At 39.6% G+C, this 12,774-nt stretch overlaps 1 protein-coding gene across 2 annotated transcripts in view; it reads right to left on the bottom strand.

The window, feature by feature from the left end:
- Positions 1-3,399, bottom strand: part of LOC105919475 (teneurin-3-like) — a 457,194-nt gene extending 453,795 nt beyond the window's left edge. For both annotated transcript variants that reach the window (XM_036136710.1, XM_036136711.1), the window contains exon 1: positions 2,617-3,399. The gene's annotated coding sequence lies outside the window, so the exon portion shown is untranslated. The remainder of the gene's footprint in view (positions 1-2,616) is intronic.
- Between the last annotated feature and the right edge of the window lie 9,375 nt (positions 3,400-12,774).

Here is a 12,774-nt window from a genome sequence, read left to right as displayed (position 1 = left end):
AATTTGTTGAATATGAGCGTACGTCTCTCTAGAGAAGCTGGGCTCTACTAAGTCACTAATTTCAGAGGCAGCTGTCCTAGGCAAGACAAATGGTCAACCTTTCCAGTTGTGGTCACCAAGCTAAAAACTAGGAGCGATCCTAGTTTGCAGAATCAAAGAGATGTACACGAGTCTTGATACAAGCGTGGAAGAATGAACGTATTTTGCATGGAAACAGGTGCGCAGGTCTAAAGCCTACGTGTGTGTCCCGCAGTGCCAAATACACACCTTCCATACGCTCTGTGTCCCCTAAATTCTGTAAGGCAGAGCATGCAACCTAACCTTACTGTATGCAGAACATCCAGGAACATCCTGTGGCCAGGTCAGCCGACTGTGAAGGGATAATGATGACAGCGGAGCACATTAGGGCCAGTACACAGTGAGGAAGGTAAAGAGATCAAGCGGAGGGCTCTGTGGGCAGCTGCATGTTGGCCGGTGCAGGCGGGAGAGGAACACACAGCTGGGAGCGAGCAGCGATGGTACCTGGCTCTCCTTTGAGAGAATGAAACACCTTTATGGCTCAGTGCAAAGATACCAGGACATCTATTGGCATAAACGGCAAACTGCATCCAACTAACCACCGGCCATCCTCATCTCACCTCATCCCACCTCTGGCCTTAACTCACATGTCTGAAAAAAACGCTATTAACTCTATTGATGTTTTTCCCATGCATTTGTTCATTTTTAGCATCTAATTTTAAGACTTCTTTTAAACATATATTAAAAAAAGAAAGCATGCGCGCATGCACGCACACACGCACACACACCCACACACACACACACACACACACACACCTAGACAAAATCAATCAATATTGTGTTTCAGCCAGGAGAAGATGGCTTCTACAAACACACAAACCTGGGTATTAACATTTTTTTCCCCACAGAGCCACTTCCAGTCGTTTTAAGCTGAAAATGTTTTGTTCTCTTGGAAATGTTCGGATTGCTGGAAACATGGCCATGAGCACCGCCAAACCTGGAGATGTTTCAGGTCTGATGTTACAAAAACTACTGCACAAGCAAAACTGACTGCAAATATGGGGAGATGGAGAGAAAGGAAAAAAAATCTACCTGTACAGCACGGGTAAAGCGGGTATGGCCGAGAGGAAGCATTTTAGTCAAAAGAAAGTTGAATTTAGTAAACATTCTTTTTACATTCTAAGGTTCGCTGATTTAGTTTTGTTTGTACAGTTGATATGTTCGTTTCTAGACCCTTAAACTAGAAATAAATCGGCTAAAATAAAACAGGCTTGGTTAGCGATTTATTAAGATATAATTACATTTCCAAAATAATAATAAATGAATTAATAATAAAAAAAAATATTCCAGAAGGATAAGTAAACAGTAAAATCAGCTAAAGGTGTATCTCACCGAAGTGTCTATTTTATTTCCATCACTTCACTCTGAATCCATCCAGACACAGACCCAACTGGAAACACATGCAAAAATCACACCACGCACGTCGCATCCTTGGCTCCTTAAAAGTGGGCCTCAAGAGCAATTTCACCACTTTTCATCATGCGTGTGAAGTACTGAGGTAAACAACAGAACTTTGTCGCCGGTTCATCTCTCACACTCCTGGGGCAGATCAAACACAATCACAGCAACAATTAGGACTTTGGATTATCTGCATCAAAGTTAAAAAAAAAAAAAAAAAAAACCTGAAAGGCTACCAAGTCCTCACGGTTCCTCTCTGCCTGACATAAAAGCTATCTTTTCTGAAAGGGAAAACTGGAAACTCTTTAACTAAAAGCACTTAGAAACGAGGAGGCGCTGGGTAAAAGGTCAGTTTGCTGTTATGAGAAGGTAGGAGCGACACCTATAAAGGTAAGAAGCAAACAGAGCGGTGAAAAGGAAGCCAAGGTGAGGGGATCTGTGAGATGCCAGCAGAGGTAACGTGTTTCATGCCGTTTTCCATTTTCTGTGCTTTACCACCTTAACCTTGCACACTTCCACACACCTCCCTCATACCCACAGAGCCTCCCATCATCCCCAGTCCTCAAAGTCCACGAAACCTCACTTCATTTTTACTCCTCATTTATTTCAAATGACAAGCCCTACTGACAAACCTCACCTGAAATCTAAATTCTCTTCACTTTGGTCTGTTTTTGTGACAACAGAGGACAGAATCAACCATGATGAGCCTAGAAGTATAGAATGAATCAAACGATGTAAGATTACCCTGCTTTCAATTCCGACGCGGTAAAGCGGTCCTCGGATTTAAATTCAGCACATTTAAAAAAAAAAAAAACAACAACTCTTAATTCCCAACAATTCGGGGGAAACTTCAGAGCACTTTAATCAAGAAAACGATTCAAAGAGAAACTTTTTGGAGTAGGCTCCGCTAATTGTCTGTGCCTTACACGTTGTTATAAGGTCCTAATTGTGCCGACCACGTCACATGGCTTTATTTTTCCGAAGCTAGGATGTGGACAGTTTTTAGATGTTGAAAGAGAAGCTGACAGCTTTTATTGAAACACCGGGGGGTAGGTGGGGGTATCGGATATTATAGTAATTGAAATAAAGAAGCCCGGACTTTTTTTCCTCCTGTGCGCGTCTCTATCAGTGCGCTCCTACCTGCCGGTTGTTGCGGGAGTCCTCCGACCAACAGCCGCGCTTCTTTTTCCACTTTTAAACCCGGACAAAGTCTCTCCAGCTCAGCCTGCCGACGGTTCTCTTCGCCGTTCAACCAAATTCAACAAAGAAAAAACAACAGAAAACCAAAATTAAGACGGAGGAAATCTCCGCGCTGCGCCGCCTTTTCCGCTTCTTTCACGGCGCTTCTGGACATTGCTCTCAGCTAGGGCAAAAAAAGAGAAAACAGAAGAAAAAATGGAGCACGTTCCTCTCTTCCATTGCCGTTTTTAACTGTAGTTTATCATTGTTTCACAAAGCGAGGTCCAAGGCAGCGAAGCGCGCGCAGGTATGAGGACGCACGTGAAGATGAACAGAGCGCCGCTTAGGAAGACAGCCGAACCGGTCGGCTCTTCTGTCCAAGTGCCAATTAAACTAACAAACAGTAGACATCTCTTCCATGTTGTCTCTTCTCGGGAGCAAGAAGGTGAACCCTCCTTTTTTTATTTCCTCTGCTCCCTACTCTTAAAATAAACCGGCCGCCGAGCGCCTGCTACACTTAAAGCAGGCTTTGACTGCACAAAGAGCAAAGACTCAGGAAGCAGAGGAGGAGAGTTAGCGCGCGAGCTGCGCTCAAAGTGAGAAACAACAGCGTCCTGTGTTCTGGGCTCTCACTCAACTGGGAGCCGGCGCGAGCTCTCCTCCTCCCGGTAAGGGATGATGATGCGCGCGAGTCGGTAACGGTGTGCTGGGGATCCCCTGCTGCGTCCAATCCTGACGTCTTAACCGGTGCGCGGGTGAGCGAGCGAGCGAGCGAACATACTCATAGATAGAGATGGTTGTAGGGTGGCTGAAGGGTCAGTTGTGACTTTGAACAGAGCTCTGGCTGTGACAAGTGACGGCAGCGGAGGTCGGAGCAGCACGAGACAATTTCTTAGCAGGTGCAGCTCATCCCCCGTTTTTACGACACACAAACACACGCTGTATATATATATATATATATATATATATATATATATATATATATATATATATATATATATATATATATATAATGTATAATATACAATGTATAATATATATAAAATCACTGGACAAATTCACTGGACAAAATGTTGTCTATATCAATGATTAATTGCAGCATAAAATATCCAGGAAAATCTGTTACAATTAACTCGTCAAGAATAAGACACTAGGAAAAATTCAAGACATTCTGACTGCTGCGTTCAAGCAGAACTAACCTCATATCTTTTGAAATGATTTCTGATCAGAACCTAACATTTTCTGGTAGTTTATGGAAAGTGAGAACATGCAAGACATTTCCAAAACACAGTTCTAAAAAGGTGCATGGGAGGACAATGTGCATATCTTCCTCCTTACCTAACAAGCACACCAGACACATTATGGACACATTAGACGACTTTCTATCACAGAGGTCCTCTGATGATCCAGCCATTGTTAGATGGATATTGTAATTGATTACGTGTTAGTCCAGGCAAAAGTAAAACAGGGTTCAAAATCACATTTGTGAATAAGACCAGGTATTCGGGACAGAGCAGAGCTAGACATTTCTAGAATGTTTGGGACAGTAACTCTTGAAAAGCATCTCCAAATGACATTGTGAAATCAGACATTTCTGATATGGTCCCCAGCGAGCAGAGTATTGAGCGGGTACACTGGATAGGGCACAGAGAATTGTTGTTGATTAGAGATAGCAGCATCAGAACTGTGAGGCTTCAAAACTGAAGCCTCCATCCATCCACCCATAAGGTGGAGGTCCCCATTTACCTCCTCATTGAGGAGAACCCTGAGACGTTCTTGAACAGGCCGTGAGGTATGTGAGCCCTGAGCGTGGTTCAATGCCTCCTCCAGTGGGACAGATACAACACGCCTCCCTACTAATGCATCTAGAAGGTATCCTTAACAAATGATCACACCACCTTCTTACCCTCACACCGAGGATGAGGTCAGCCACTTTACAGGGAAAGCTTCTTTCAACTGCATCTATTTGGAATCTCATTTTTTCTGTCATTATCCAGAACTCATGACAGGTGAGAGTTTGAACATAGATCACCCAGTAAAAAAGGAAAGGCTCAGCTCTCTCTGCATCATGACAGAACAGCACAGTGTCCAAATCACTGCAAATGCTGTCACACTAATCCGCCCCCACTCATGAACAAGTTCTGTTCTTCTCTGCAGCTACTGTATAGTATGAAGATCTGGCAGAATAAGCAATTCGCAACCTCCATAAAGCTCTAACTTACAAGTTTCCCTGCTGTCACTACCCTATAGTTAAATGGACACACCAAGTTTTGAAATAATTAGCTTAACCAACTGCTTAGCAAATGTGATTAAATAACATCTCACTATTATTTTCACAAATTCCCTCATACCTGTAACAAGAACAAGCAGTAAATAAAATGTGTATTTAATAAGTTGTTACGACACGTCTTCTTTAAACTGTGAGCAGAAAAACAGACAGCTACCAACTATTTTTTGTTCTTTGACTTCATTTAAAGTGGGTGGATGGATGATGAATGGATCGGTGGAGGGATGGATGGATGGATGGATGGAGGGATGGATAGTGAAGCAAACCCAAAGAAAAATTATAAGTGAAACCACATCTGCTATAGCAGCACTGCCTTTTCGTTAATTATCAACATAACACTTGTAGGAAATGTAGGGTAGTTCCTACTAGTGACACTAGTTTTTATTCCTTGTCCTCATTAAGTTATATGGAACAAGGAACAAAGGGGATGGGATTGCTGGGACAGCAGTAACTAATTATAATTATAACATAGTTTGCTGGAAAACATGCAAATAATATATGAATAGATATATGTTTATATGGTTTTGAAAGGGATTTCAGGGCTTTAAAATATTCAAGTGAAAGGCTGATCATTTCTTCTACCTCCACCTGCAATGTTGATCACCCAGTGATGTTGAGATGGAGCTCATTGACTTGCTGTCCGACACACTTCTGGCAGAGCACTTTAGGTCTGCCCCACTGCTTGATTTTTACTCTTCTCTCAAAGAGGAGAACTTTCTACTCATGAGGAAACACACTCAGACGATTCTCGTCCTCTTTTGATCTATCTAAGCCATCTCAATGATATCTATATCTGGGCTTTGACTCTGTCCCAGAGTTTCTATTTCTCCATTCTCAGCCAAAACGTGGTGGATTTTCTGGTACGTTTTGGCCTATTGTCTTATTAATGGGTCTAGTTCTGCTTCAGTTTGAATTTTTCAAAATATGTTCTCACATTTTTTCAAGCATCTTCTGATTCTAGGACAACAAACTGGCCAGGTGCTGCTGCTCTAAAGCCAACCCAAACCAAGATACTTCCATCTCTATGCTCAGTGCCTATGAGGTTCTTCTGGAAACCTGCCTTTTATACCAAGCATGTCCTTTCCTCTGGTGTCAAACTTATAAAATCTTTGGACTCTTCCATCCAAAGAACATTATGCCACAATATACCTTTTTCAGTATTATCTTTGGCAAACTTTAGTCTGACAGTAATGTTTTACCCGGAGAGCAAAGGTGTTGTCCATGCAAACATTCCATGAAAGTTAAAGTTGAACTGTATCTTTCTGATTGTACAGGTATGCACTCTATAAACAGTAGCACAAACCGCTTTATGTCCTATTATAGTATTTTAGGTGTTTTAGGGGTAGTTCTCAATTCTGAACATTTTCACAAGTGCACAAGACATACTCTTTTTTATGTTTCAGAAGTCAACGCGCATGCACACTCATTTCTAAGGGAACTCCTCAGCTCAAGCAATTTTTCCGAGCTGCTATGTATTGTTAAAACCGATCAAAATAATATGACACAACTACTCTCCTATTGATTTTATTTAGGACCCGTTGGAACATGCAGAAAGACAATTAAACACAGGGATACATGTTCTGAAAGCTGGCCACTGCCAAGAGCCCTCGACTCCGCGGGGAGGAGAGAGAAGCAGGGCAAAGAGCACTGAGGCTCAAAACACAGCACAGTCAGACAGTTGAGAAACACTTCAGGGTGGGGCGAGGTATGTATGGGTATAGATATTTTAGCCAGCTTGTGATTCCAAAAGAGTTAAAAACAAAACAACTGGACTTTTTTCAGAAGTTTGAAGACGTTTCGCTTCCTATCCCGGAAGCTTTCTCAATTCAAAAAGTCTGGAGTAATGTGGAGTTTCAAGCTTTATACTCCAGACTTTCTGAATTGAAAAAGCTTCCGGGATAGAAAGCGAAATGTCATCAAACTTTGGAAAAAAGTCCAGTTGTTTTGTTTTTTACGTTTTTGGAATGACCGTGTCCTGGATTATTGAGAATCTTCACCAGCATATAGCCAGCTTGTACTGGTAAATGCAGCAGCAGGGCAAGCAGGTCTCTTAATAACTCTTGTAGTATGGTGCGGTTGCCAGGGAAATGGGTTCTGGTGGAAAATAAAGCCAAGCCCACATTAGTATCTTCACTTCCAAAGACAAGCCCCCGAAAAAAAAAAAAGAAGAAATTTACAACTGACATAAAAAAAAAAAAACAAGCCAAAAAGTCACTTATAATAAGCGGACTTGGCAACACTGTTTCTGCTTCCCCGTGTTGACAAGTTTCCTGTGCAGGAGAACAGCATAAAAAAGGGGCTATATTACAACAAGTCATCATTTAAATGTACATCATTTCAACAACAACACCCCTCCCCCATCTCCCGAGCATACGGCTTGTACGCTTGTGAAAAGGCTGAATTTTTTTTTTTTAATGACTCCTTAGTATATAGTCTGCTGTCATCCATTAAATGTAGATTTCATATTCTGTTATGGCATCTTTAAATCCCTTGCTAGATTCAATTCAATCACATTTTATTTATATAGCGCCAATTTATAACACATGTCATCTCAAGCCACTTTACGAAGGCAAATTAAATCAAATCATACAAATTGGTCAAAAAGTTTCCTATCTAAGGAAACCCAGTTGATTGCATCAAAGTCCCGGCAAGCAGCATTCACTCCTCACGAAAGAGCGTAGAGCCACAGTGGACAGTCGTCTGCAATGTCTGATGGCATTGCAGCAACCCCTCATACTGAGCATGCATGAAGAAACAGTAGAGAGGAAAACTCCCCTTTAACAGGAGGAAAAAACTGTAGCAGAACCATGCTTAGTGTCATCTGCCTCGACGGACTGGGGGTTAGAGAAAACAGAGCAGAGACACAAAAAAGCACAGAAGCACACATTGATTCAGGAAACCTTTCTATCTCATAGGGTAATAGTGGAGGATCTGCCTCCCTGGATGATATCACAACTAACAGAACGCCAAACCAGGTGTACGTACCATAAAGAAAAAAATTACAGATAACAAAAAATTAAAAGTTTAAATAACAACAAACAATGCAAATTGGAGACATGTAGGAGAACTCAGCAGAGTGAGAAAAATAGACCCTGATTTCCTCCAGCAGCCTAAGATTATAGCAGCATAACTACTGAGATAGCTCAGGATAACCTAAGCCACTCTAACTATAAACTTTGTCTAAAAGGAAAGTTTTAAGCCTAGTCTTAAAAATAGACAGGGTGTTTAGGGGAGCTAAAATAGGAGAAATATGATCCCTCTTGTTAATTTTCACCTGAACTCTTGCTGCAGCATTTTCAATCAGCTGAAGGGTTAGGGTTATTTGATTGTATTCATCAGGATTTATCGATAAATATCATCAGCATAACAGTGGAAATTAATCCCATGCTGTATGATAATTTTACCAAGCGGAAGCATATATATATATATATATATATATATATATATATATATATATATATATATATATATATATATATATATATATATATATATATATATATATATATATATATATATATATATCAGTGCTGTCAAACAATTAAAGATTAAGTGATTATTAGCGATTAAAATGTTTTGTCGCAATTAATCTCATAATTTCAATAGTACCGAGACGGCTAATTCAATCTGAAAAACTCACACGGATAGAACAGACAATTAGAAGAATTTTATTGATACAATATTTTAAGACTTTGGCGCCCAGACCTCGTCAGTAACATTCCCGCTGAATTATACTTCAATATGCATAAGCAGGCGTATGAGAATAGGGATGTTTCCCCCCAGGCCTGAAACTGGTGGTGGAGTGGAGATAGACGAAGTTTTGTTCAGTCCATATGATAATCTGTTTGAGCTAGATGTCCAACTTGATAAACACGGGTTGCATGAACTGTACATGATGAGCAAGCATGAAGCGACTGTGGAGAGGAAAAACTCCCCTTTGAAAAACTCCCCTTTGGGAAGAAACCACTTGGAGAACCAGGCTCAACATGGAGGTCTTCTGCCGGACCATTTAGGGAGTGACTGGGAAATCCGTAAGAGTCCGGGAAGAATTACACTCTGATAGGGACGAGGTTGAAGGAGGACCATAGGAAAGCCAGGCGAGTTCTTTTAAGATGAACCCAGGATGCTGATTGGCTTCGAGGAGGAGCAGTTCAAAGTTGTTAGGCTTGCGACGAAGGCAGATGAGTCTCTGATTGGATGGAGGTAGGCAATAGAGTTTCTTCAGTCTGAATTTCCGCTTAAGCTTCATTTAATAAGCTTTTGTAATATGGTTTGTGGGTTGGGTTTCTGCAATGTTATCACCCTGTAAAAACAAATCTTCAGAACCAATCTCTGCTCAAAATGGTGATCTACACCACATACTCTACTTTCAGCAGTTATCACCGGTTATTGAAACCCTAAACTACAAAAAATATGAGCAGGGTTGCTCTGTCTACCTTTACTCCCTCGGCTCCTATGGCGGAGGGATAGTTCAGCTGGTTATACTTAAAGTGTCTGTAGTGCAAGCAGGTCTCTTTATAACTCCTGTTTATCGTCACTTGTTTTAGAGCCTAAATAAGCAATTTCACTATCAGAAACAAGCCTAAAAAAACTGCAACCCACGACTCATGAAATTTAGAAGCGACTTTAGAAAAGAGAAGCCCAAAGTCACATGAAATAAGCAGACTAGGCAACAGTGAGCACGGGTCTGTTTTGTTATTCTTCTTGGAACTATGGAAGGCGCAGAGGGTAAAAACCACAGTCACTGCAGGGTAAAAAACCTTAAGGAATGGTATGTGTCTTTTGACGCGCAATTAACGCGCAACAAAAAACTGTCGCCGTTATGGTCTGATAAAGTTAACGCAATAAAATTAAAACTGACAGCCCTAATATCTGTATATAGTAAAGAGAACTGCCCCAAGGAGTGAACCCTGTGGTAATCCATAAGTGACCATAGCGTTTGAAGAAACTCTATCATATATCAACTTCCTGTGAATAATCACCTTCTTTTACAAGGGGGCTACATTATCTGATGCAAAACGCAATGAGGAAGTGACACCATCAACAAAGGTGTCAATTTGTGAATGGGAAGAATCAACATTGTTGCCATCTGCCGGGCATTTCTGTGATACTGGCAAAATTAAAAGGGGGACATATTCTTTAAAGTTTACTACAGCATTATCTGATAGATCTACTATAATGAAACCTTTTTTTGGGGATGGAGAACTCAGTTAAATTGAACTCAAAGGTTATTTAAAAATGATCAGATAGGGCAGGGTTGTGGGGAAATACTGTTATTTCCTCACAATCAATGCCATATGTCAGCACAAGGTCCAAAGTATGAAGGCAAGAGTGTGTATGTTTAAGCACATTTTGAGCAGAACCAATTCAATCTAGAATACTTTTAAAGGCTACATTAGGTTATCACATTCAGTGTCAACATGAATGGTAAAGGTATACTATGCAACTGGGGTTGATGTTCCAGCGAGGCTCCCCCCAGAGGGCGAAAGTAAAAGGGCACTGTCATAAACATGCTCAGCTGTTCTCCTAGTTTCTCCGTCAACCCAGGCACGGTTGCTTTGAGTTTAGCAGACAGGCAAACGCAATGAAAAGTGGGAAAAAACGGCAGTACAAACAATGACTAACACAGTGAAAGTATGATTAGGGTTTCCCGCAGCGCTATCTTGGTGAGGCGGCCGCCTCACCAAACTCACGCTACTGCCTCGCCAACATTAAAAAACAAAATAATAATAATAATAATAATAATAATAATAAACTTGATATCCTTGCATGTTTATTTGACGTTAACACCTGATTCTTTGTTGTTGCTTTTGCGCGTGCATATAGTGAATGGCAGGGAAAAAACAGGCAAAAACACATGGATACGCCAGCCGCTCCGCCAGCCGCTTTTTACAAATATAAGGACTATCAAAAGTATAAAATTTTATTTGTGTAACTAATACAATGTATATTTGAGAAACATGCCTTTCTGTTGAAAATAATTGACATGAAAATAATTTATTCCAACCTCTGCCAAAACATGCTCAGCACTTTAATTTGAAATCATTTTGTCACAAAACAGTAATCAATTAATATACCACTACCAGAAGATAGTGGTATATAATGTATGGTGACATAATATTGAAGTGGCAATTATGGATATACTCATTTGACATATAGAGATGAATCGTTTTTTTTTGTTGTTTTTTTTGTATGTTTTTATATTTCTTTGTTTGAAAATTTTGGAAAGAAAAAACACTTTCATTACAACTGAAGGAAAGCTCTTGGCGTGAGCTCCATTATACATCATTTTATACTTAGCCCAAAAACCAATACAACAATGGGAAATTTTGGCACCACTGGCATGCTATACGGTGCCTAGAAGCATTGGCAGATCACTATCTTCTGACGATCAATTAAAAATAAATCATTAAATTGACACTTGGTTTAGCATGTGCTTCAAAAGATTTGAAAAAAATCCAGAACTTTGTCATGCTGCTTGACACAGCTTTGTTTAAGTGATGCTGCTCACAGAAATGATGCACTTTTTTAACATTACACACGTCGCTTTGATAGTTCTGGAAGTAAACACCTTATGCACCGGTTGATTTGCGTTTCAGGCACTCGAGAAGCAGGGAAACAAGACAGGAGAAGGAGCAGCTTCTGTCTGCAGCATTTGGCGCATATTCTGACATAATAAATTCAGTGTCGCATGAGGCGCACAGTGGGCCGTCTGACTCTGTAGATTGTGCGCTGTCTAAAGACAGCTTAGACATTCATATTCGGGAAGAAATTTGGAGTCATGTGTCGCCCATATGTGAAAAATTGTGGATGTGGATGCATTGGTATTTGGAGGCTTTACTGTATGTATATATATATATATATATATATATATATATATATATATATATATATATATATATATATATATATAGAGAGAGAGAGAGAGAGAGATAGATAGATAGATAGATAGATAGATAGATAGATAGATAGATAGATAGATAGATAGATAGATAGATAGATAGATGGATAGATAGATAGATAAGTAGTTAAATATAATGGGATATGTTGTTTTGTGTTGTAAAGGCACACAGGCCTAAGAGATAGGGCTGCACTTAATAACTATTTTAACAACCCAGTATTCTCTTCATTCTGCTGAAAGTTAGTTGATGAGTTGGATTTTTTTTAAAAATGGCACATTTTGCACATTTGTCATTTAACTACTTCAGCTTACTTTAAGAATAATAGAAATACATGGAAGACAGAATACAAAAATCAACATTTTACTGCCTAAGAAGAAATAACAGACTGCTAAAGCAAACTCCTGCAAGGATTTTGCTGATTAAAGGTATGATAATCTTCAGCAGTTATTCTAAAAGGACTATTTTTGATTATACATGACTGGGACTTTAGACATAAATTGTAACAATAAATTCAAAATAAATACTGTGACTTTAAATATGCTTTCCATCAACCCCAAGAAAAAAAATTTGTTTAGTAAAGATTATGATGTTATCTCTTCATACAACCAAATTTCAAAATGGTAAAAGAAATTTAACGTAAATACCAAGCAAGGAATAATACATCTATTACGTTTTCATTCTAAATATTTTTTGGAAGGCTTTTCAAAACTGGATCTCATATAAGACATCTATTCCAGCTTTTATGTTTTGTTTGATAAATAAGTTGGTCTTCTGGGTGCAGAATCAAACTACAGAAATGGCAAATGAGTCCTTCAGGCCAAGGTTTGTATACACAGTTGTAGAATTTTAAAGACCACCTCATCATTCAACATATTTTAAGGGAAATTATTTTATTAAAGTAAGTACCATATTAATAATTTAGTTAAAACA

Source organism: Fundulus heteroclitus, chromosome 5, assembly GCF_011125445.2.
Source record: "Fundulus heteroclitus isolate FHET01 chromosome 5, MU-UCD_Fhet_4.1, whole genome shotgun sequence".
Lineage (NCBI taxonomy): Eukaryota > Metazoa > Chordata > Actinopteri > Cyprinodontiformes > Fundulidae > Fundulus > Fundulus heteroclitus.
This window is presented reverse-complemented; position numbering and strand designations above follow the sequence as displayed.